This window comes from Podarcis erhardii (assembly GCF_964252035.2).
Source record: "Podarcis erhardii genome assembly, chromosome: 9".
NCBI lineage: Eukaryota > Metazoa > Chordata > Lepidosauria > Squamata > Lacertidae > Podarcis > Podarcis erhardii.
The window spans coordinates 16137434-16163803 of NC_138512.1; the positions used below are offsets into that span (position 1 = coordinate 16137434).

A 26370-nucleotide genomic window follows, 5' to 3' on the forward strand; every position below is an offset into this window, starting at 1 on the left:
TGGCAACTGCAAGTTTCTAAACTGTGCAGGGAACCTCCACAAGGAGAGGAGAGTCCCCACTTCTGATCTTTTGCCATTAAACTCATGAAAGGCTTTACACAGACTGAAAGATCGCATGCATACCAGGCAAAGTTTAGCAGTATGATTCCATTCATTTGCATAATGGCTTATACCTAAGTATGTCCAATTTGGGCATTTATGAACGGAGGTCCCTGCCATTTCCACCATCATACGGAATCATACATCCCATTCATACTTCTTTGGGCTTTTTTGAATCAATGTATTTTTAAAAAATAATTTTTTTTGAGGAACATTTACTCAAGGTGTAAAAGACAGGCGTGGTTTTTCTATGACCCAAAAAGGTTCTGCACCAGACTGCCACTGATTTTTTTGACTAAAGCAAAATAACGTAGGTGAATTTGGAGGTGCCAAAACATTTGAGGAACTGTGAGGGCACAAAGGGGGTTGAGAAGAGGATTTTGATGTGAATATTTGGGAGCAGATTCATTCCAGGCGTAGTACGTGCCTAGCCTAAAATGCCTTCTAATTCATGAATAAATTACTTCCAACATGACTTTTCATTTCATTGCATAGCTGTGCAACCTCTGAAACCTGATGATAAACTTCAAGTTTCTTGCTCAGACTAAATCCCGTTGTGTATTTCTCAGATGCACAGGTATATCATGGGCAGATAATTAAGCCCCTTTTTTAAAAAAAAAAGAGAAAAAACTCGGCAGGATTTCACATAACTAAATGAAGCATCTTAACATGGCATGAAGGCTAAATAAATCCCTGAGGTTATTGCTACTTTTCATTCAGCAAAGCAACTTTTTCTTGACAGTTACTTAAAAAGACAAGAAGTCTCAAGATATTTGTCTTCCCTCTTCAGGTATCGCATACAGTTCCTCTTGCGCTGTGCATTATTTAGAGGATCGTTAGCATGCAGGGCATGGAGAGGTTTCTTAACTTTCTCCCCAATTTGAAGGGAATTTAAGACACATTAGCAAGGATTTCACTTCCTTTGCTCATGGCCATTTGGACTAAGCTACTATTTGCCTTGGAACAAGAAGGTGTTGCAAATCTTTGTGTCCACTCCCATCCGAGAGAAGTGATGAAAAAAGTACTGTTTTGAGGGATGGCTCATTTTTTTATAATAGAAAGCTGAAATCCTTATGGACATGTTGGGGGAACAACACTTGGTTGAGATAGCCTTGCTGACATGTTTCCAGACTCCTCCTGTTGTGTTTTTACCCAAACTAAAATGTTAATGGCTAGTTCTCCTCAGATTCCAGAAGTGGTGATGTATTATTTGTTTTACACAAAATTATTTTCAGCAAAGGCTTTGTTGAGCCGAGAGGAACGGCGATGTTTTTGCAGATTTTATTTATAAACTGAACCAAACTGACCTGGTTTGCAGCAGAAAATGTTAAATGCTGATGAGACATTTTTGAAAACTCCTCTGGCGCCTCAGTGTCTGGTTTTTGATTGATTCTTTTCAGGTTTTCCAACTGTTATATGTATAGGATTGTGTTGTGGTCCAGTGACTGTGGAGAAAAGCAGCTGTGGTTCATTTCTGGGAAGAAAAAAGGGAAAGAAAATGCAAGGCCTTATCTCTAATTAGAAGACACATAATCTTACATGTGTGAACTACCCTGGGATATTGTGGTCTTGTTCAGATAAGCATGCACAGCTGTTTCTCAGTTATTGATGACTTGCCAGTAGAATGTGTGAACTGACTCAACTGAGAAATCTTACATGTGAGTTGATACAAAAGTATTTATGAGATTTAATCTGTGATTGGCTATTCACACATGCAAGACATCACTTGATGCTGCAGATAATATTTTTGTGCGCTGCTTTGGGGCTTCCAAGACATTGGTTGTTGTTGTTATTGTTGTTGTTGTTGTTGTTGTTGTTGTTGTTGTTGTTGTTGTTGTTGTTGTTGTTATTTACTGCTGGTGGTATTTGTTGTTGGGATATTTTATGGTTATCTTCTTGCTGCTATAGGAATAAAGATAATTCTATTACATTTATTATTATTTTTTGCATTTAATACACAATCAGTTTTAATTTAACTTAATTCATTTTATTTGTTATTGTGTATTTTCTATTTGTTCTATACACATTGTTGTAAGTTGCCGTAAGACCATTTTTTCTTGGTATATGGCCATAAACTTGTTGTTGTTGTTAATGCCAATATAAGTATTTACTAATATTATTAACCAATACTTTTATAAGCCAATATCACATTTCCTTAAGTTTGCAGACTAATTCAAATGAGCTACTACAAATAAGCAGTCTTTATTTGACAGATGTTTCTAGGAACCTCAAATAACTCTTATCTGCGAGATGAACAGCTTAGCCTGGTGTCTTAGCCTGGGCTTCTTACCCTCATTTGGGTCTGCAGCTGGCCAAGGTTCAGATCACTTTCAACCACAGCTTGACTAATATAGCATTATAGCAGCTGCGAGAGCTTGGGTAGGATGTCACCTAAACCACAACTTATTTCCTGTTGGGGTGGTCCTAATGACCACAGTGATTAGGAATTCATCTCCAGGAAGCCACCCACCTTCCCAGCTAGATTTTCTGTTCTTCCATTTGAGAGCAAAGTCAAAGATAGCTGTTCCAAAGTCTTGAAATGGCTGAGGTGTCTATTACAGGCAACAGATAAAAATGCAGAATTAGAGATGCAGGATGGTCTTTGAAGTGCAGATTTTGACTTTGCTTTTGGGGTAATTACATAATTTTTCTTTCTTTTTCTTTTTTTTAAAAAACCCACTTTGATTTTCCACTTAAAATTTATATGAAATAGCTAAAAACAGCTAAACATTATGTTCCAGCCTACCTCAAAGTTGCTACTTTGTCTTTTAAATCCAATTTTATTTATGTTTCTTTCTTTAAAACATTTCTTTATCAAATCAGATTTCAGGCTGGGGGTACAACAGTACAGAACACAGTATAGGTAACTCCTAATTTAGACACATTTAACTTGTGTGCATTCAGCTTTATGAGATCGGCAGCATTTTTTTTTAACAAAACCCTCAAAAGTAGGTAGGATGGGGGCATGTATCCAATAATATTTTTTCAATTCCCCCTTGCGATTGAACCCAATATGTTTTGATCATATGTATGTTTGCTTTTACACTCTATCCCAGAATGTCATCCCAGCATAAATTGAGAGTCTTCTGTACTATAAAACCTCTGTCATTAACAACCATATGCTTAGAAGTTAGATTACACCTGGGCAGTAAAACATTCATGGACAATGATGTTGTTGTTACTTTTACTTCGCCAAACCTTTATTAGGCATCACAAATATAGGCCATCATAAAACATCCATATCTAAAATTTTAGAATGTATACAAATAAACAGCCATGAAAAAATATGTAATGAGGATTTTCACTGGAGTTTTTCCCCGGCATTCACCACTCTGAGAGAGAATATTGATAAAAACTCACCCATCCTTTGCAGTTACTTCCAGTTTAATATCGGACAGATAGAATATGATATTTTCATTGTGCCATGATTGCACACACTTGTGTAGCTGGTTGTACAATGGGCAGTAGAAAAGAATGTGTTCTACTGTATCTGGCACATTCAGAAAACATCCACAATGTCTATCGTTTCTGGGGATGTTTAAATATTTGCCCTTGACAAAAGCTGAGGAGAAAACGTACAGTTGGGCTAACATAAATTTTGAAATATAAGTGACCCTGTAATCTGTTGTATTTAAACCATAAAACTTGGGGGAGTAAATTTTATTTACAGCTGATTAGGTGTTTTGTTTTTCAATGTCCCTTAGTTTGATTTGAATATTATGATAGATATATTGCTCATAACTTCTAAATTATATTGTTGCTAATGCCACGCATCTCTGCAAACCTGTCTGTCTAGCACCTTGTTTTAGGCTTCTTGGGAAAAAAGCAATGACAAACCTAGACAGCATCTTAAAAGGTAGAGACATCACCTTGCCAACAAAGGTCCGTATAGTAAAAGCTATGGTTTTCCCAGTAGTGATGTATGGAAGTGAGAGCTGGACCATATAGAAGGCTGATCACCGAAGAATTGATGCTTTTGAATTATGGTGCTGGAGGAGACTCTTGAGAGTCCCATGGACTGTAAGAATGTCAAAATTATCCATTCTTAAGGAGATCAGCCCTGAGTGCTCACTGGAAGGACAGATCCTGAAGCTGAGGCTCCAATACTTTGGCCACCTCATGAGAAGAGAAGACTCCCTGGAAAAGAACCTGATGTTGGGAAAGATGGAGGGCACAAGGAGAAGGGGAGGACAGAGGATGAGATAGCTGGACAGTGTTCTCGAAGCTACCAGCAGGAGTTTGATCAAACTGCGGGAGGCAGTGGAAGACAGGAGTGCCTGGTGTGCTCTGGTCCATGGGGTCACGAAGAGTCGGACACGACTAAACGACTAAGCAACAACAACATATATTTAAAGCTCATGCAAGTAATCCTGGGAACTATAGTTTACTCCTCACAGAACTGTAATTTCCAGCACCCTGAACAAGCTACAATTCCCAGGGTTTTTTGTGAGAAGCCATGTGTTTTAAATGTATGATCTTAAACTGCTTTCCTAGTTTACTGTAAATATATACCGTATGTTGGAAGTTAGATGCATTTGAAGAGGCTGTGATTTCTTACCTAGAAGAGAAGCTCCAATACCCCTTTCCTTTAAGAATTTCAGAAAATAGCGTTGTTTCATGAAGAAATTGTTTTCTGATATAATCTGTTATAGCACCAGTCCCCATCTTCGTCTCTCACTAATGCAATACCTAGCAGACAAGAAGCAAAGGTGCTATGCATTATAGGCATAGGGTCCGTAATGAACTGGAGCATAAAAAGTGACCAAAGCCTAATACACAGGCTACACCCACACCATAGATTTAAAGCCAGGATGGTATAACAATCCCTGTTCCCAGGGAACTCTGGCTATTCCACCTGGGGCGGGGAGTAGAAATAAGGGCTTCTTACCAAATCTCAGCGGGTGGCGCTGTGGGTTAAACCACAGAGCCTAGGACTTGCTGATCAGAAGGTTGGCGGTTCAAATCCCCTTGACGGGGTGAGCTCCCGTTGCTCGGTCCCTGCTCCTGCCAACCTAGCAGTTCGAAAGCACGTCAAAGTGCAAGTAGATAAATAGATACCGCTCTGGCGTTTCCGTGCGCTGCTCTGGTTCGCCAGAAGCGGCTTAGTCATGCTGGCCAATAAAGCGAGATGAGCGCCGCAACCCCAGAGTCGGCCATGACTGGACCTTAATGGTCAGGGGTCCCTTTACCTTTTTACCAATTCTCAGCACCCTTAACAAACTACAGTTCCCAGATTTTATTGTGGGAAGCCATGACTGTTAAAGTGGTATAATAGTATTTTAAATGTATGGTCACCTCTGTCATGGAAATTCTACTCAATATTGATCCAGAGCAGATTCCAATGTATAGTTAGCAAAGTAAAAACTTAAGCACATTGCAGGATTCCCCAAAAATCGACCAGAGGCAATTGTATTTCACCCAGCAAAGCTTTACTGCTACTGAATGCAAATGAGCATCATGGTCACAAATCCAATACATTCAGCATTGGCACTGTCCATAAGGAATCCAGTTGCAGCTGACTTAACTTAAACTTACAATAACTTATAGTAAGTCTAAACCTTAACACTAAGCATACTATGTACAGAACAGCACACCAGAAGGGAAAGAGAAAGTGAAACCCAGGCTTCTTCTGGCCTTACTTTTACAGTCAGCATGACCTTGACAGAAGAGTTAAGAGAACCAGTTTGACAGCTGTACTCAGCTTCTCTGAAGGTATAACTCAAACATCCACGAACCTTCTGCTTGTTTCTTTCATGCACAGAAGCTTCCAGAACCCTCTTGAATTAAGTATAATAGGAAAGATCTCTACACACCATCAGATCAATGCTTTCTGCCCTAAGAAATGCAAGCTGACAACCTCAATCCTATGCAAAAGTCAGAGCTTGATGGGCCTACTCTTAAGAAACTAGGTATACAATTGTAGCATCACTCAGCTACATGTACGCTTATGAACACATTTCCATACATTCTTACTGCTGGATGGTCATTTTGTTACTTATTGTATTTCCCCGCAGACCAAGGCAATTTGTTTGGTCCTCAAGATCACAGAAGGTGTTTGGCTAGTAGGCTTAGTTGATCAGCAAAGTATACTCTTTGAACACATAAATACTAAAACTTATTCTTACATTGTTTTAAGGCTCCCAGTGGGTTGTTGCTATTTTACTAAGGGCATAGCTAACATATATGAGGAAGCATTCTGTATTCATTTGCTAATTAGCCAGGCAGCTTTATGATCAGTTTAACAGAGCCTAGCTGGAAGCCAAGAGCGAATGTACTTTCCTTTCCTTCAACAGTCTTCATAAGCCAGAATTTTACGACAGATAAAAGTGTAATTCTTCCTTTAACTGCCCAACAGCAGGTTAATGGCTAAAGACTCCAGTTGAGCTCATTAATTAAGCTAAGAATGGAAATAATTCTCAATCAAATGTCAAGGAGATGAATGAAGACTTGGGGTAGTTTTGTACACTAGAAGAGCAATAAGGCCAGAAAGAGCATTGGACCTCCCCAAAGTCAATAAGGAGCGGGGGGGACGAGACCCCAGTCCAATTCCTTTGATTTACAGGTATGGAATTGGGGAAATGTGAGGAGAGCTAGGAAACGCATTAGGCATCAGAAGCTCATTCAGCAACTGGGGTGGCTAAATGAACAAGTACCATCTCCAAACTCAGCTGGAGTGTAACACTGGTGATTAAATCCCCACATTGGGCCCTGAGGCCATGGTTCTTAACATTTCTTCTACTCTTTTGTTTCAGTTCTTCCTTTGACTAGGTTATTTGTTTGATTCATGCATGGATGGCAAGATTCATGGGGTTTTCAAATCCCGTTATAACTGGACTTTTCAACGTTGTGACCGTTGGGAGGCTCATTTAAACCTGATTGCTGTTTTGAAGTGCCATTTGAGCAAAGTAGACAATATGAGCCAAAGCCTCATTATAGTTATTTATTGCAGAATAAAACAGCTGCTTTTAAATGACATCCTCTGATTCACACAGTGGACTAGAGAGGGCTTAAGCATAGCTCCCAGAAGAAAAGCTTGCCATTTTATTTGCCAGCAAACTTGACATCAGGTGGAAATATGACGGTTCCTCCTTCACAGAAACATCTGAAGAACTCCAAGGGAAGCTAAAAGATTGTTCAAAACAAAGCAAATCTTTATTGTTATGGTCAAGGACCAGCATTAAAGAAACAAGCTAAGAAGCACATAGAACACATTATTCAGATGGGTAAAATAGGGTAAAAAAAGGAATAAAATGAAATAAAGGGGGGGAAAGTAACAGCAAGTGAAGTAAAATGGGCATCAACATTTTTAAAAAGCTGATGCCATTTCACAAACTCCAAAGAAGAAAATTACAAAATGTCTGTGGTCAGTTCATGGTGGGCTTTGCTTTGTGGAACACAGTCACTGGCCAAACTTAGAGAGATTGATGCGCAATATGAAACATAGCTGCTCCTAAGAAATAATTACACCTGATCCTACCTTTCCTTCATTCTGCTTCCTATAGCTTTCAGGGATGCATACACTAATAGCCTTACATTACATATGACATCAGGTGTTGGGCAAATGGGCACAGTGGTGTCCAAACTTTTTTCAAAGAGGGCCAGATTTGATAAAGTGAAGTGAAGGGCCGTGGGGGCTGACCAAAGGGCGGACCAAAGTTTTTGACCTTTTTTTAGGATTGAAGTTGTTGAGCTTTTTACCCCAAAGTTTTTGACCTTTTTTTGGATTGAAGTTGTTGAAGTTGATAAGGTTTGAGGGGGATTTTACCCTGTGGGCTGAAGATTCCCCAACTGTTTGCCTTAGATTTTGCCATCCACCCTTAAATAGCATCCACAATCTGTTCAATGGTAGGGCCCATCCCAGGTAATGTTAAGTGTTAGGAGAGAGCTGGGATGACCTTATAAATGCCCTTGAGACTATCCTCCTTTCCCCTATATGTCTGCCTCCCTGTGTAATCCTATGTAAATAGCCTTTTTTCTGAACTTCTGATTAACCAAAGGTTTTGGACATTCTCTTGGCTGTTCAGATAAAAAGCCTGTGTGACATTTGCCTCCCACCTCCCTTTCCACACAGACACAATTCCAGGTCCTTTTCTATTTCCAATCTGTTTTCTTACATTTTTAAGCAGAAGCCCAGTGCTTTTGACTGCCATGCAATTTGTACATATCCGGTAGCAGATTTGTGTTTGACTTTATTCAGCGAGACTGTGTTAGAGCTGGCATGCGCTATCTCTACCGTATTCGATAATGCCACATTCAGAATGACAGCAGTCCAAGCCTTGGGGCAGGAAATGCTTCTTGAGATATGTTCAGTTGCCGTTTAACAATGTTTTGCCTGAGGTGATAGGAAAGAAGTCGCCAATGCTTTCAAACGTGTCTTTAGCTTTCAAACATGTCTTTAGCATTTTAATAGCGTCTTGACTTGTCAGAATAATGCCACCGTGCTAACTGGGTGCTGTGCACTACATTGCTGCAATTAAGAAACATGGATTTCCAGGAACATCATGATAGCTTGAACACCCTAATTTGTCCTTTCCTTGTAGCATGGCCTGAGCTACAGAGATTTTAAGGGTGCCATTGTGCTTTTCAACACAGCTTGACATCCATACTTTCATTTACTGTGCAGGCCCAAAGTTCTTTGCTTGTGACTGAAGCCCTGTTCAAAGTCAAATACTTCCCCAAGCAGGGAAAGTCAAACACAGGCATAGGCAAACTTGGCCCTCCAGATGATTTGTGACTACAACTCCCACCATACCTAGCTAACAGGACCAGTGGTCAGGGATGATGGGAGTTGTGGTCTCAAAACATCTGGAGGGCCGAGTTTGCCTATGCCTGCTCAGACACATGGTGGGATGAGAGTTTGCCTTACCCCTGAAATGGTGTAATTTGCAAAACAAGTGCTTCACATGGAGGTCTATTTATTAATAGAAATAGAAATACTTTATTGTCACTGTACCACTTGTTTACAGTGAGATTAAATGAAAAACAATCTCTCAGTCCTTGTTACACTCTGTGTGCTGTAGTTACTTTGAAAAAGAGAGAGAGAGAGCAGGAAGATAGTGTGAATCAGGCTGTCTCTCACAAGGACCTTCATGTAAAACATAGCTATCACATGTTATGCATGGTGTGCAGTAGGAAAAGGCATTGTCAAATCTCTACTCCATAACACTAAGACTGTCGCCACCTTGGGGTCTGGAATACCTGCAGACTAATATCAATGGAGGCCCTTTGAGAACACTCTAAGGTTTCACTGGAGAGCATCTCATATGATGGTATATTTAATAATGGAAGATGAAGCAAAAACTTGCCATGGTTTTTTCAGTAAACTGAGATAGAGGAGTTACAGATAGGTAGCCGTGTTGGTCTGCCATAGTCAAAACAAAACAAATTCCTTCCAGTAGCACCTTAAAGACCAACTAAGTCAGTTCTTGGTATCTAAGTCAGTTCTTGGCACAGCTATCTGCCAATCACCCATTCCCACCACCCTTCTGAGTAATACCCCTCCCCACCTTCTCACTATATAGAAGGGTCTGGAAACTTCTGTTTCAGTGTATCTGAAGAAGTGTGCATGCACACGAAAGCTCATACCAAGAACTGACTTAGTTGGTCTTTAAGGTGCTACTGGAAGGAATTTGTTTTGTTTTGAGATAGAGGAATTTGTTTGATGTGCTTCTTGTGGCAGACTGATCCCACCCGGTGCTCCCAGACTTGCTTGCCAATCAGATTCAGCTCTCAGTCAGGTTATGCACATCTCTGGATTTCATTATGTAGTTTTGGTGTGGAAAAGGTGCACACAAAAGTACCATATTTTTTGTTTATAAGATGATTTTTTTTTGCTTAAAAAATGTGGTCAAAAATTAGGGTCGTCTTATACACGGATGGTGAATGCCTGGGCTTGGGCTCTTGAAATATGGCAACCCTAACTTTGGCCAACTTCACTCAACAAAGCTCAACAACTTTGGGTGACCTCCCCACAAAAAGCTCAGAGTTGTTCTGTCTGATGTTTAAAATATTGATTTCTTAATTTTAGGTTCAAAAAAATAGGGGTAGTCTTATACAGTGTTTCCCAACCTTTTTTGGTCAAAGGCACACTTGTTTCATGAAAAAAATCTCGAGGCACACCACCATTACAGCCCCGTGACGTCAGCGCGCAGTGTCACGCCGGGAGGGACGCACGAAAGTGTAAGTTTCAATTTTTTCCCCTCCCCCTTGCCTTCCTTCTGTGCCAACCGCCAAAAAGCCAAGAAAAAAGCCAAGACTTTAGGGCAGCAGGTCGACACGGAAGAAGCTCCTACCTAAGGACAGGTGCGACGGCCGTGTCCTCTTCTGCCACACTTGGCAGCCCTGCCTCACGGTCGTGACTCCCACCCTGATTTCTCCCCGCAGGTCGAGCGGCACAGGCAGCCCAATGTGTCCAGCCCAGACACAAGCCCCGCTTCCCCACTCTAGATCCTGAATGCGACCAAGTGCTCTGGACTCCCGAGCAGGGTGGGAAAGAGGATTCGCATCTGGTAGCCTCCGGGCTCCTCGCCTGCTCGAGGGATGGCATTGCAGGCAAGCTGCCGGCCGTCGCCATCGCCGCCCCCTCATGCGAGTGGACCTGCCCGGAGTGGTGGGCCGGGGGAGGCTCGCTCTCTGTGGGGATGTGGCCCGCACGCGCGGCCCCGCTTCCTCCTGCCCAGGGCTGAGCTCCTTACCCACGATCTCGGTCTCGCGCACGCGGATCCCACTTATTCCGAAGCTCGCGCCACTAGCCGGGGCTCTCACACCGTGCCAGGGCGAGGCGGCGCGGCCCACTGACGTCATCGCGGCTCGCCGCCGCCCTCGACTTCCCTGTTCCCTCCCCTCCCTTGGGTCGCCGTGGTTACCGAGGACTGCAAGCTGCTCGGGCGAGTGTGGGGCATTAAGTGGGAGAAGGAAAATTAAAATTAAAACTCGCCCGAAGGCCGCCTCTCCGGATATCTTTCGAATTTTTTAATTTTTCCCGCGGCACACCAGGCAACGTCTCGCGGCACACTAGTGTGCCGCGGAACACCGGTTGGGAAACACTGGTCTTATACATGTTAAAAGTGCAGGCGGAAAAGTATATGATATAAATGCAGACTTTTGGTGTGTTCTTTCAAGTATTCTGCATAAAACGGGAAGAAATATACCTGCGACTGAATGCTGGTGGAACTGAAACAAGATAGTGTAAGGCTGCTCATTACAACCAAGATAAGACAAAAATAGACACAGTGGTTTTTCTGTAAAAGAATAAGAGAAATTAAACCAAGAAGACCTGTAATTCTGATGTGTGATGCAGAGACATTACTGCTCTGGGGAAGCCAGGGGATAGAGGTGAAAGTGATTCTAAGGGCTGGAAGGTATTGATGGGCACTGTGACTCAGGGGAAGCTAGTGGAAATATGTGCCATGGCAACAGTAAACACACCTGGGATAGGAAACGGATTATTTGACAGGCTCAAATGCTGAGGGAAGGAATATATAAAAGGAACTGCCATGGAGCTACAAATAGCTTTGGGGAGAGGAAAGGCCCCCTGAGGGGAGCTGGGAACCAAGGGGGTGTTATAGATCTGTCTTCTCTTGGAGGCCTTTGCTGTGAGTTTGTGTCCTTTTGTCTTTTTCTTTTGCTTGAATACCACCCCATGTGAGAGCACTCTAGGTTGACAAAGCCATCCATGAAGAAAGTGGGCTTCTGCAGGCACTGTGTAGTTGGGGTATGGCAACAATGAAATGTGTGACATGGGATCCATGTGTGAACTAATCCCCCCCCCCCATTACCAATTAGCCAATGTCCCTACTTTCATTTCAGTGTGTGGTAAGCTTATGTGGTGTAAAATTGAGCAGACTTCCTCTATCTGCTGGCTGAGATGCTCTTGGGCAGGCTTCCTCAACCTCGGCCCTCCAGATGTTTTTGGCCTACAACTCCCATGATCCGTAGCTAGCAGGACCAATGGTCAGGGATAAAGTAGTCTCAAAACATCTGGAGGATCGAGGTTGAGGAAGCCTGCTCTTGGGGATAACATTGGGGAACCACAGAGCTACTGTGGATTTCAACACTCATGACGAGGCTACCCTGAGAGGACTTCATTGCCTCAATTAACATCATGGGGCTGTCTCAGTAAATCACTGGTCCAACCAAAAGGGCAGGACATGCTTATCATTTGAACTTTGCAATGGAGCATGGAGCATGGAAGGTCTGTGTTTTTATATGGGGCAGGGGACAAGGGTAGGAATAAGGCCATTGCCACGGTCAGACCATTTCTTGGTAAGGTTTGATCTGACAATGACTTTTTCCTCCTATATGCATGTCAGACCAACAAGATGGCATGCTTCCAGAGATTTATAGAATCTGGTAGATTCCTGAATGCTCTGGGAGATTTTCTGGGCAGAAAGGCTGGGTGACCTATTGGTGGTCAGTGTAGAATGGTGGGATAAGATGGAGCCATCAACTCAGTCACCCCTAAGTGCCTTCTTTGATGCCCATGGAGCCTATGCTGCCTCATGGTTTTCAGTGGAATTGAAGACCATGAAGCAAAACACATGATGGCTGGAATACAAGTGACATAAATCTCACCACTGAGATGACCAAGCATGTGCTAAACATGTACTAGAATACATGTACTAGTGCCTGTTGTATAGCACTAAAGTTGACAATGAAGTTATACTTTTTTGCTGCCATTGCACCCTTGAGCTATTCAGCAGAGTGGGATGTGGGTTGTCAACAACTTCCCTTGTAAATTGGATTTTGAAGCCCTAAGATGCCTGATGTGACAAATTTGCTAGGTACTTAGAGAAGAAAACCACTTGTTTCTGTTATGTAAATAAATGTGCAATAACTCTTCTCCACATAATAATTTCCCTACTTGGAGAACGTGGATAATTTTATAATTATTTTTTTTGAGCTGGTGCATGCAGAAATTGTCACAGCACTCTCTCTCTCTCTCTTTCTCGCTCTCTCTGTATGTGCATGTGTGTTTCAGGCAGATTACCATTGTGCAGGGGTGCCTATGCATAATTATTAAAACACTGAGCAAAAAGGAATCTTGATGTGATTGCATCAAGATTCCTTTTGGGAAGTGTTTTAATCAGTGCACATATGCACTTCTGCATATTGGCAAAGGGTTGGGGGGTGTGAATTGAAAACTGCAGCACAGTGGCCTGAACAAAGTCTGGAAATGAAAATGAGAGAGAGAGAGAGAGAGAGAGAGAGAGAGAGAGAGAGAGAGAGAGAGAGAAAGAAAGAAAGAAAGAAAGAAAGAAAGAAAGAAAGAAAGAAAAAGAAATGCATCAGTGCTACTCTGCAAACAAGTAGAGCTAATTCAGAACCCAGCAATCTGGGACAATTCTGTATAGTGACAATTTAGTACATATTCCCTTTTCATTTTCCTCCTGTATTTAAATTTCTAATGCATACAATAGTGAGGGATTAGGAAGGCCAGCAACATTACCACAGTGAACATATTCTCATACAATTTTTATTTGTTTGTTTATGACTACACAGCGAAGTTGGGAAAATTGTGATGTTAAGTGGTTGGTGTTGTTGCAATATAGCTTTAAGGTCCATAAATCATTGTATTCTTTGGTTCTTTTCTCTCTCTCTCTCTCTCTATATATATATATATTATTCAGCGACTTAGTTCTAGGTTAATGTGAACTTTACAATCTCCTCACTGTGTTAGGAGCCTTGCTTTAGTGATAACAAGCAATCATTCTAGCCCTAAAGCTAAAGCCATCCCAAAATTGCATAAACATGTGCGTGCATATAAACAACCATGTTCATTTGCATGCTGCTATGCAAAGCAATCAAGAGAAACAGAAAAGAAATAGTATCAGCAAGCTCACATAATTGCGATTCAGCAAAGTGGTGGGACCGGGTGAGGGAGAGACATGGCAGTATTCCCATCTGGCTCACTGGTGCGAAAATACAGCCTAAAGGATTTGGTCTTACCTCCCTTACATTGTCTGAGAAATGATAATTTCCCCTAAATTTCACAATTATTTTCTCTCTCTCATTAATTAAAAATAAAAATTACCAAGTGGAGTATTCAACAATGGTGCAATGTTTTCCATATGAATTCATGAAGATGCGATTTGCTGTGGCAGTTGGCTAAGCATAATGCTATCTACTTTGGAGGGCAAAGTCAGAGATCCTTTTCCCAACACTGTAACCGGAGATAATTTTTAACTGTAGGAGCCAGAGATTATATTAGAAAAGATTTTGGGGGGGGGGTATATTCAATTGACAGTGGACAACCTATGGCCTTACAGCCATGTGCAGACCCCCCAAGTGTCCCTGTTTTCAAGGGACAATCCCAGATTTAGAGAAGCTGTCCCGGTTTCTGATTTGATCCCAGAATGTCCCGCTTTTCCTCAGGACATCCCTATTTTCTGAACAGGGAGGAAAATGGAGAGATAGAGTATGTGACAAAAGGGGTGCCTTAAAGAGAACAGGAGAGGGGGAGAGAGAGCGCAAAACCTTTAGGTCTGGTCCTGTCCACTACTAGCATGTGGTCCCTGTCAGATTACCCCTGAGTAATGAGGCCTTTGACCACAAAAATGGTCATCCATCCATTGTAGTAAACAAAGGGGTAGCCCTAAACAAAATTTCATTTTTTTTCTCCACCATCACAACTCTCTTTTTATTACATTTTCTATATATGGCTAACCTTTGCCCCTTCAGAGAGTGGTGGACTCCAGCCAGGAGAGCCAATTGTCATGGATGATGGTAGTTATAGTCCAACAACATCTAGAGGTTCAAAGGCTACTCACTCCTAACATGTATAATATTAAAAAGGTAACAATAACAACATACAGTGGTACCTTGGTTTAAACCATAATCTGTTCCAGAGGTCTGTTTGTAAACCAAAACAGGTTTAACCCAAGGCACGCTTTTGCCAATGGGGCCTCCCAAAAATAATAAATAAATGGGTTGTAATCCAAAAAAAAGTTTACAAACCAGGACACGCACTTCCGGGTTTGACGTGTTTGTAATCCAAAACGTATGTAAACCAGACTATTTGCAAACCAAGGTACCACTGTATTGCAAAGCAGATCCTTTATAACATTTGATCTTGTGCCTGCACTATTATTTCTGATCATTGTCAAATATTCCTTACATAAATGGGTTTCATATGTTTTTATTTCTACCCACTCCAAAAGGAAGCTTGTGCAGTCAGTGGGCTGAAGTCTGGTTGACCCATCACTCATGTACGCAATGAGTGGGAATCATGTATCCATGAAATTGTACTAGCTGAAAAATTAACATCATATATTCATCTGTTCAGGAGGTTAACAAAGAGAGACAATCTGCCAAGCCCTGCTGATCTAACCATTTACTATGCTGCCAGATGCTGATTTCCATATTTATTTATTTATTTACATGCTATCAGCATCCTTGCGGCTGCAAGCATGAAGAGGACCATTTATTTACAGAAAGTGTGATTTTGATTATCTGGAAATAAAGAGAGAAATCTGGTTGAGTCCAAACACTTGGGGCTAAAAGGTTTTTAACTGAGGCACATTTGGAATAAAATGGCCTTTATTTTGCAACTTCTCCAATACAAGGGTGAGAAGCTATTATTGATACAATATAATCTCTCAGGTGTGTTCTGGTAAGGTGAAGGTAAAGGGACCCCTGACCACTAGGTCCAGTCGTGACCGACTCTGGGGTTGCGGCGCTCATCTCACTTTATTGGCCGAGGGAGCCGGCATACAGCTTCCGGGTCATGTGGCCACATGACTAAGCTGCTTCTGGCGAACCAGAGCAGCGCACAGAAACACCGTTTACCTTCCCGCCAGAGCGGTGCCTATTGATCTACTTGCACTTTGACGTGCTTTCGAACTGCTAGGTTGGCAGGAGCAGGGACCGAGCAACGGGAGTTCACCTCATCGCAGGGATTCGAACCACCGACCTTCTGATTGTCAAGTCCTAGGCTCAGTGGTTTAACCCACAGCACCATCCGCGTCCCGTGTTGTGGTACCTATACACAAATTTAAAAGAAGATTCTCAGATTGTTGTCAGAATAGATTTATGTGGAAGTTTAGCCCTTACAGAGTTACTTTTATCATCTGATAAAATTATCTCCAGAACTGATTCCCATGTCAATTTTTAAACTGTATGAGAAATAATTCCCTTTGATTGAGCCATTGTTTGAAGACAACGGTTCTCAGATACAGATAATGGGTGTTCTTAAGGATCCGTGTTTGTTAAACAACTTAACTTGAAGTCTCTGTAACCAATTAGAGCACTCATTTCCTTAAATTTCGAATATTTTATTCTTTGTGTCATTGCTTTAAAGAAAAACGTCCTTCCATCTATAGATGTCTTTGACTTCCTACCTGCAAATTGTAATCTGGATTACTAAAAATAGATGGTCCTCTCTTCACAATGTTCTTCTCTGAACAAGGTTCTTGAGTGGGTAGTCGCTATCTTTTGGCTCTCTACAAGGCTAATTTTCTAGATGCATTCCAATCCTGGTGCCTTGGTTGCCATATATAATGACCTGTTTGGAGAGAGACAGGGGGAGTGTGACCCTGCTGCTTCTCCTTGATCTCTCAGTGGCTTTCAATACTATTGACTATGGTTTCCTCCTGGAGTAGCTGTCTAAATGGGTAGTAGTGCTTTGCAGTAGTTTCAGTCTTAGTTGGATGGCTGCCTCCAGAGAATCTTGCCTAGGGGGATGCTGCTTTCTATAATTTCTATTTTTTGCTTAATCATTTTACATTTATTTTGGGGAATTGGAGAATTAGGAGGAGAAGTGGTAGACAGCTTGTGTTATATGCTTCAACAGATTCCCTATGAATTATTTCTCTCCATTCATTCATGGAAAGATGAAGCCGATTTGGGGTGCGGCAGGGCAGGTTAATCTGAGCCATGTGCAATTCCGGAGTATTTCAGAAAATATGTGTGGATCTGCTTCCAACAAGTCCCTCCCCTAGTTTAAATTCAGATTAAATTGGGGATTATTTGGTTTTGATTCCTACTTTTCAGGGGGTTAGACTAGATGATCCCTTGGGTACCTTCCAACTCTACAATTCTTTTATTTTTATTTTATCTTGAATGCTGAAAAGAGGAAAATGCTGCTGCTGTTGTTTTTGGCTTGTTTTTTATGAGTTTTTCAGAGAATTTCTGAAATGAAAAGTTGGGGTTCTGTGCATGTCCTGATGTCACACTGGTAGACTCTGCGTCCTTCCTCAAATGTAGAAGATATATCTCCCCTAATCTCATATGTCCCCCTGTGGAATGCTATCCCATGGAAGACACATATAATGCCTTCATTATCAGTGTTTACATGCCAGGCAATACTTTTTAGTTCAATCTGGGTTTGGTTAGCTAAGATGACTTCTATAGTGGTCTCCATCTTTTAGTGGGGTGGAGTAGGGCTTCTCCTTTTTATCATGCTATTAGATGAGCATTTTCGGTATTTTGTATTGGACATTGTTTTACTTTTTTTGGTAGTTTTTTAATGTATGCATTTTGTATTGTTAAATCAAATAATAATAACAACAACAATATTAATAATTTATACCCCGCCCATCTGGCTGGGTTTCCCCAGCCACTTTGGGCGGCTTCCAACAAAATATTAAAATACAATAGTCTATTAAACATTAAAAGCTTCCCTAAACAGGGCTGTCTTCAGTTGTCTTCTAAAAGTCTGGGTAGTTGTTTTTCTCTTTGACATCTGGTGGGAGGGCATTCCACAGGGCAGGTGCCACTGCCAAGAAGGCCCTCTGCCTGGTTCTCTATAACTTGGCTTCTCACAGTGAGGGAACTGCCAGAAGGCCCTTGGCACTGGACTATATATATATATATATATATATATATATATATATATACAGGATCCTCACCACAACTGAAACCAAAGTACTCTCCAAAGGTTTCAACTTTGCAGTCGCCCCGAGACGCATCCCCACGGAAAACATCATATGCGGAGTCGAAGCTAGCCTAACCAAAATCAACCCAGATGAAGCCAATAAAATCAGACTTGAAGTCACCAACATCCTCTGCTCCAGCAAACCACCCAGAAGCAATTTACACAAAGAAGAACAGAAAGCACTCACCAACCTGAGGAAAGACAACAACATAATCATTCTCCCAGCAGACAAAGGTAATGCCACAGTGGTGATGAACACATCGGACTACCAAGCAAAACTATCAAATCTACTCCAAGATCCTGCCTACAAACCTATAAAAACAGATCCCACCACCTACCTGGAAAAAACCACCAAATCCAAAATAAAAGCCTCTCCTATCAGTGAAGAAATCCAGCTAAGAATCATCCCCAGAGAAAAATCATCCAGATGCCCCAAACTCTACGGCCTCCCCAAGATACACAAAGAAGGAACACCACTCAGACCAATAGTCAGCTCCATAGGCTCACCTCTACAAAATCTCGCTAAATTTCTCGCCAAGCAACTTCAGCCCTATGCAGAATCCATCTCTTCACACGTACCAAACTCCTTCCAGTTCATAGAAACAATAAAGAAGCAAAACCTACATCCTAATGACCTACTTGTGAGCTTCGATGTTGTATCTCTCTTCACACAAGTGCCCATTAATGAAGCCTTGACAGCTATTCAAAACAAATACAATCCCCCCGAATACATCTTGGACCTGACCAACCACTGCCTAACCAACACGTACTTCATCCACAATGGACAAAGATACAAACAGATAGAAGGAGCACCTATGGGATCACCCCTCTCACCGGTCATCGCAAACCTGTACATGGAACACTTTGAAACCAATGCTTTAGACAAGTCAGAACACAAACCCAAACTTTGGCTCAGATATGTTGACGACACCTTTGTAATTTGGCCACACGGGAAAGAAAAACTGGATAGCTTCCTCACACATCTCAACAACTTACACCCCAAAATACAATTCACTATGGAAATAGAAGCCAACAACCAACTTCCCTTCCTTGACGTCCTAATCTACAAAAAACCTGATGGCTCCCTAGGACACACTATCTACCGGAAAAAAACACACACCAACCGCTACTTACATGCACAATCACACCACCACCCTGCACAAATAAACTCCGTAGCCAAGACTCTCATCTCCAGAACCAAACGCCTGGCTGACAAAGACCACTTGACAACTGAGTTACAGAATCTCTCAAACGTGTTAATTGCCAATGGATACCAGCAAAACAGGATTACGAAGCTAATCCAAAAGGAAACACCCCCCAAAAACCAAGACACAGAAGAAAACAATGGCATGGCCCTCCTTCCTTATATCAAGGGCACTACAGATAAAATTAGCAAAATCCTCCATAAACACAATATCAAAACAGCCTTTTGCACCAACCAAAAAATAGCCAATATCCTCAGAAACCCCAAGGATAAAATCCAGTTGGAAAACCAAGGGATCTATGAAATACCCTGCAAAGTCTGCCCAGCCACGTACATTGGACAAACAAACAGACGAATAAATGCACGTATCGCAGAACACAAGAATGCCGTCAAAAAAGAAGAAAAAACTTCCTCTCTTTTCCAACACATGAAAGAAACAGGACACGAAATTAATTTTGCAGATTCCAAATTGCTCTTTAACACGGAACATCACCACAAGAGAATAATCATGGAAGCCATCGAGATAGAGAAACACCCTCACAACATGAACAAGCGTGACGACACATCCCGCTTGCCAGACATCTGGAAATTAGCCCTCCCCACAAAAACTGACACCAGATCCAGAGGCACACAGAACGCCAACACCAATCAACCACACCAGACCCAAACCCAGACCCTCTCCACAGATGAATTACAGACACCATCCAGTAGCCAATCCATGGTGGCACCTCCGGATGCTGCACCCCCCTGCAATCCCTACACAGATCTGGCTGACACAAGCCACAAAACCACAGCTCGCCCCTATACACGAAGCCAAGCCAGAGCACAACTAAGTACAGTACAGCCATCTTCTCAGGAAAACTCTTCACAAAGTTCAAGAGGTCAAGACACAAAGACTTTAACAACTAATCCACACCTAATGACCCACCTAAGTGGTACTCAGGATATCACTCAAGAAATCACTCAAGATATCTCTCAAGTAATTAAGGAACAAAAGAAGAAAAGGCACACTAGCCTGGGAACTTCCTCTCTGCCCAGAACATTGGAGGCTATACACCACACCCCCTCTACAGTATTTATAGGAACTCAAACACTGAGATCCTGCTCTGTTCCAGTAACAAGAAGCCGAAAGCACCAGCCTGAAGATGACGAGTGAGACCTCGTCGAAACGTCGCCTAGACACCCCAACTTTTACACGGGAAGACACCCGAGGACACCAAAACCTGCATTCCTGTACCCGTGAAAATCTACGAAAGCATATATATATATATATATATATATATATATATATATATAGTGTGTAAAGTGACTAAAAGATTAAGGTAATGATGATCTTCAACATCCAAAGGTGTTGGGGGCCACTAACCACAACAGACAACTTTTCCAAACACACATTGTGGATCTTAAGCAGGGATTCTCTATATTGTTAAGGGTAGCTGCTGTTATCTCTCCCCCACCCCCACACACAACTAACCCAATTTGTTTTGACTTGAAAGTAGGGCCAAACTACATGGAAGCATGTAGAAAAGAGCAGGCTAAATAGTGCAAGAAAAATTATTAGTTAATTGTCAAATTTCCTGGTGTGTTTTGCACATCCGTCTTGTTCTTCAGGGGAAATTATTCAGCCTCGAATCATTTACAGGTTACTGAACAGGTGAAACTAGCACTCTGGCATAAAGAAGAGATTCTCTGTGGGTTTCTCTATCAAGTTAGTCAACGCGTAAAGTTATTCAGGCTACAGTGATTCATGCACTGGTACTCTCAAGAAGATCTGATTATTGTAATGTGTTCTATGCGGAGCTATCCTTGGTCCTGCTCCAGAGCATGCAGCTGGTGCAAAGCGCTGTGGCTAAACTGTTCATGGGCACAGACTTATCACCAGCACATAACTCCAGTGCTCAAAAGCTTTTACTGGCTGCCCAGATTCATTTTTAAAAAAATAAATACAACAAAAAAAGAAAAAACACAAAACAGAAAAATACACAAAACACAAAAAATAGATAAAAATAGAAAGAAAAAAGAAAAAATCCATTATTCTTTTTCTAACTTTGAAGCTCATATCCTTATTTCCTTGACCTCCTCACACCTCCCCTTTTTGTATTCCCATTTACATAATCAAATCAGCAATTCCTTACCCTCTTTCCATTTATCATCTTTAGCTTTGTATCTTAACATATCACAACTCCAATATTTTCTTCCATAAATTCATTTTTGCATACTCTTTCTAACTTTGTCACTAATACCACTTATTTTTAATCCAACATCATTTTAACATTCATAAATTTTACACTGTTTCTGTAGATAGTCTTTAAATTTCTTCCAATCCTCTTCCACCAGCTCTTCTCCCAGGTCTCGGATTCTGCCAGTCATTTCCGCCAATTCCATATAGTCCATTACTTTCATCTGCCATTCTTCCAGGGTGGGTAGATCTTGTGTCTTCCAATACTTTGCAATAAGTATTCTTGCTGCTGTTGTGGCATACATAAAAAAAGTTCTATCCTTCTTTGACACCAATTGGCCGACCATGCCCAGGAGAAAGGCCTCTAGTTTCTTCAGGAAGGTGTACTTAAACACCTTTTTCATTTCATTATATATCATTTCCCAGAAAGCCTTGATCTTTGGGCACGTCCACCAAAGGTGAAAGAATGTACCTTCAATCTCTTTACATTTCCAACATTTATTATCGGGCAAATGATAGATTTTTGCAAGCTTGACTGGGGTCATGTACCACCTGTACATCATTTACATAATATTCTCTCTTAAGGCATTACATGCCGTAAATTTCATACCGGTGGTCCACAACTGTTCCCAACCCGCAAACATAATATTATGACCAATATCTTGTGCCCATTTAATCATAGCTGATTTGACCGTTTCATCCTGCGTATTCCATTTTAACAGCAAGTTATACATTCTTGATAATATCTTAGTTTTGGGTTCTAATAGTTCCGTTTCCAGTTTTGATTTTTCCACCTGGAAACCAATTTTTTTGTCCAAATTGTAGGCCTCTCTTATTTGAAAATAATGAAGCCAGTCTCGTACTTTATCTTTTAATTTCTCAAAACTCTGCAATTTTAGTTTGTCTCTGGCTGCCCAGATTCAAGGTGCTTGTATGACCCAGATGCTTAACAACTTGGGCACAGGATACCTCAAGGTCCATGTGATCCCTTATAACCCTGCTTGATCACTGAGGTCTCGGGGGGCATCACTGTTAGTGGTTCTCCATGGAGCAAATGCATGGCTCATATTATAAGCCCAATTTTATGAAACTTCCTTCTGGATGAGGTCAGACCGGCCACCTCACTTTGAACCTCCAGGGCTTCCTGTAGACCAGACATAGGCAAACTCGCCCTTCCAAATGTTTTGGGACTACAGCTCCCATCATCCCTGACCACTGGCCCTGTCAGCTAGGGATGATGGGAGTTGTAGTCCCAAAAACATCTGGAGGGGCGAGTTTGCCTATGCCTGCTGTAGACTCTCTGTTGTTGTTATTATTATTATTTGGCAGGCTTTTTAAATGAATCCTGATTTTATAGTTTCAACATAGTCTTATTGTACTGAATCTCCTGTACACTGTTTAGAAACACCTGTAATTAAGCAGTGTATACATTCTAGAAATAATAATTAAAAGAACAGTTTCTTTATACTATGACAGCTTAAATGCCGTTCGAGGTGATTTGTCTGGAAGAAGCTTTTCTGGAGACTGAATTATACTCGAGCACTGGTATATATATCTGATGGTAACTTAGAAGATTACAAAAGAGAATATGGAATTGAAAAGGGGGTGAACACTAGTCCACAATGAGTTAAGAGATTTGATCCACGATTTACATAATACATCACTGCCCCCTTTGCTTCATCTCTTCTGCTTGTGTGGGATGTAGTAAATTTTCCAGCAGTGTTAATGAATAGGGTAGCCCTCTACTGTTGCATCTCAAGCAACAGTGATAATGACCGCTCCCCACTTAAAAAACGGGGGGCGCCCTTTGCGTGGACGCGCGCAGCCCTGGATCTGGAGTGGCCCCATCAACATAGGCTTTGCCTTCCCTCAGGTGGGATACCTGGAGGTCCCCGCCTACCCCAGTGAGTTGTCCAATCCCACCTGGGGGGAAGCGTTGCCAGGGAAACCAGGCCAGGTAGGGGGAGGGATTACCTGCCCACACAATAGAGGGTGGATCTTAATTGGTAATCCTCACTTGGCTCCAGAGCGTCTCCCACCCTACCCACCCTCAGTTAATGTCTTCTTTTGCAGGTTAACTTTTCTTCATAGGTTTTGCAGGTTAACCTGTCTCCACAGGTATGCGGGCGCTGCTACGATAAGGTCGCTGTTAAAGGGCCGGAAAGGAATTTCCCTGCATTGGCAGGTTTCGCCTTTCCCGTAGCAAAACGTCACAACTTTGGCGGTATCAGGCCTTGGGCGGAATCCTTTAGTCCATCTTCCTCTTTGCGGCGGCGATACCAGGGTTCCCCGTTAAAGGGGTTTTTGAAGGGAGGCTTTGGCCGTACGCCGAAAGGTCGTCATTGCTCTCCCCTGCGGCGGCGTAACGGGGGCGGCTATCTCTGCTTGAACATATGTTCTCCAGAGCCGGCCCATCCCCCCCACACACACTGGATAACCCTGATGCTCCCTAGGTCCCCGGCTGGGGACTAGGGAGGGAGAATGCCCAATGCCTGAGCCAAGGTCTACCCACATTTGAAATTTAATAAAGTTGTGGCCAATTTAATCCCATAGCACGTTGTCTAGAGTCGTTATTCCACATGACGGGGGGGACCACTCGGGATCTGGGGACTCCGCCTGTCCGCGCAATAGGCTGGCCCCGGAAAGGGATTTATGATGTACCATGAATCTGATCCCAAACCCCATGGGGAGTTAAGGTGTTCAAATTTCCTTTAATTTAGTCTTTTGCCTTATGTTGAATATTTCTGACATTTTGTACTTTATGCATGTCATCAGCAAATTTTGTTCCTGTGCCTCTGTGCCAGAAATGTCTAAGGTTTTGTAGGAGGACTGTTAATTAGTAGCTTACTAAGGCCTATAATGAGGCAACCACTCTGGAAACTTGAAATAATACAATACCTCTGTCCAAAAGTGGTTCTAGAGTCAAAGGCCAATAGAGTTTTTCTTCTACTTTTTCTTTTTGGTGGTGGTGGGGGGGTCTCTTAAGATTTTCAGCGATAAAAGATAAAGTTCAGTACATAGTTATTTCTGCAAATCAAATGGGTTTGAGAAGCCTACCTCTCACATGTGCCTTTGAGAAAATTCTATGCAAATCCTCATAGATGGGAGAATTTCTGTGCAATATGAGGAAATACAAGTTGCCCAGCTCAGTTTCTGAACTGTGTTTTCATTAGCATACCCAACCAACTCAGAGGTGTTTTTAAGGGTTAAAACAGAGCAGTCTTGAAAGAAAGAATACCAAATTGGAATAAGCAAACATATACCACTGGGTTCTGCCAATTTAGTGCTAAGGTATCCTCTGCGCGAGCATGTTTGAAAGGTATTTATTTGAGTTTTAAGGTCAGCAACAAATATTGGAATGTTAATCTTTCTTGATGATTTACTGACTGCTGACAGGCATAGTGACACATCTTGTCCAATTAAGCTTGTCAGCTAGCAGTGTGGTCTCCAATGAAGTGTCTAAGTTTGGAAATGATTTCTCTATTAGATCAAAACAAAACAAAGGGCATGCATAAGAATGAGACTGGAAAAAAGCTACTTTTATTTAAGATAATCATCACTTTTGAAACATACACTATTTCAGTGCTACTGAATTATGCAATATACACTTTTGGCTTATATAAAATGTGCAGTTTCCAGGTATTGTAATGTGAGTGGCCTGGGGAAGGCCCTCTGCTCTTAATCACATAGAATATTCTGATTTTGTTGAAACTGAAGTCTTAACTCTTGTTAGTTTTCACTGTGGCTGGATAGTACAGTAGTTAGAAGCAAGACACACTGTACAACAGTGGCGATTTTCATTCCTTCAATTAGAACTGGTAATCAGAAGGGGGGTATTTAATTACCTAGAAGATGAAACTGGTTTGGATGGGTAGATTGCATGAAATCTAATCCTAAGCATCATTAAGAATTCAAAATTGAATTAGGAACGTGAACAATGGAAAGCGTATTGCATTAATTTAAGGGTGAACATGTCTGTACAAGCTCCATGGTATGTCATTGTATTGGTTATTCAGAAGGGGACCTCAGTGTTACGACACACTTAAATACAAACTTGCTTGCATTGTGCTTGAATCATCTTACCTCTTCCTCAAGGATGCCCTTTTAAAAGTATTCTGACATCTTCATAGTTTGTACTGCATTCAGTGTGAACCTAAGTGAAGGCTGTAGTAAATTCTAATGCTTATGGTTAAATTCAAGTTGGTAAGTGGTCCTGCATGAGTGGGCCTATTAATGAAACTTAGAGCTGATCTGTACATTGCACAGAATATGATGATAGGTTTCTGGAGTTTAGCACTTCAAACTACAGAAGGGGGGAGGAGGCAATCTTTTTCAACCCTGGCCCACATAAAATCCTCTCATTTGGAATAAGCTAGCACTTGTGTGGGTGTGTGGGTGTGTGTGTGTGTGTGTGTGTGTGTGTGTGAGAGAGAGAGAGAGAGAGAGAGAGAGAGAGAGAGATGGTCCTATCTCTGATGGATTAGAGCTTTCTAAGCAATGGAGCATTTTTTATTTTATGTTTTTTAATGGCACAACCACCTTCATTCTGAAGAATTCCAGAATTCAATCACGGTCTCTCTACATAATGAACAGAACGGATGTAAACAACAACAACAAAAAAAAGGGAAAGGATTTAGAGATGGCCATGAATGAGCATGATGTAGACTGAGAGTAATATTGGCACCTAGTTTGGAACCCAGGTCCAGACACCTCACACCAATCACTTGATTTCATAATCATGGAGATTCAGTATTTCCCAATTATCTTTATCTCTACCATATGGCTGGGAACAATTACAAGTGGTTGCTAGGGTAACCTAGGCTTCCAGAGGAGCATCTTTCAATCTTGGAACCAAGAAATTGGTTAGATCTCAAGCACTGTAGTGATGTAGCAAACATGCCACAAACTGGCATTTGTTGTTTCTCCCCGGCTTACCTTTCCTCTAGGTTTTCTCCATAACAGCTTTTGCACCATTAGTTTCAGGCTGTTTCACCTCCAGAGCTTCTTAGCACTGCT

The 26370-nt window shown here is 41.7% G+C and overlaps 1 protein-coding gene and 1 long non-coding RNA gene across 5 annotated transcripts in view; one reads left to right on the forward strand and one right to left on the reverse strand.

Moving 5' to 3' along the window:
- Window positions 1-26370, forward strand: part of PCDH7 (protocadherin 7) — a 417383-nt gene that overhangs the window by 381434 nt on the left and 9579 nt on the right. The window lies entirely within an intron of this gene.
- On the reverse strand, window positions 1433-11380 carry LOC309349737. The gene is made up of 3 exons (XR_014160151.1): window positions 11250-11380; window positions 2570-2651; window positions 1433-1573 (listed from the first exon to the last, which is right to left on the reverse strand). It is a non-coding gene; the product is annotated as an uncharacterized lncRNA (long non-coding RNA).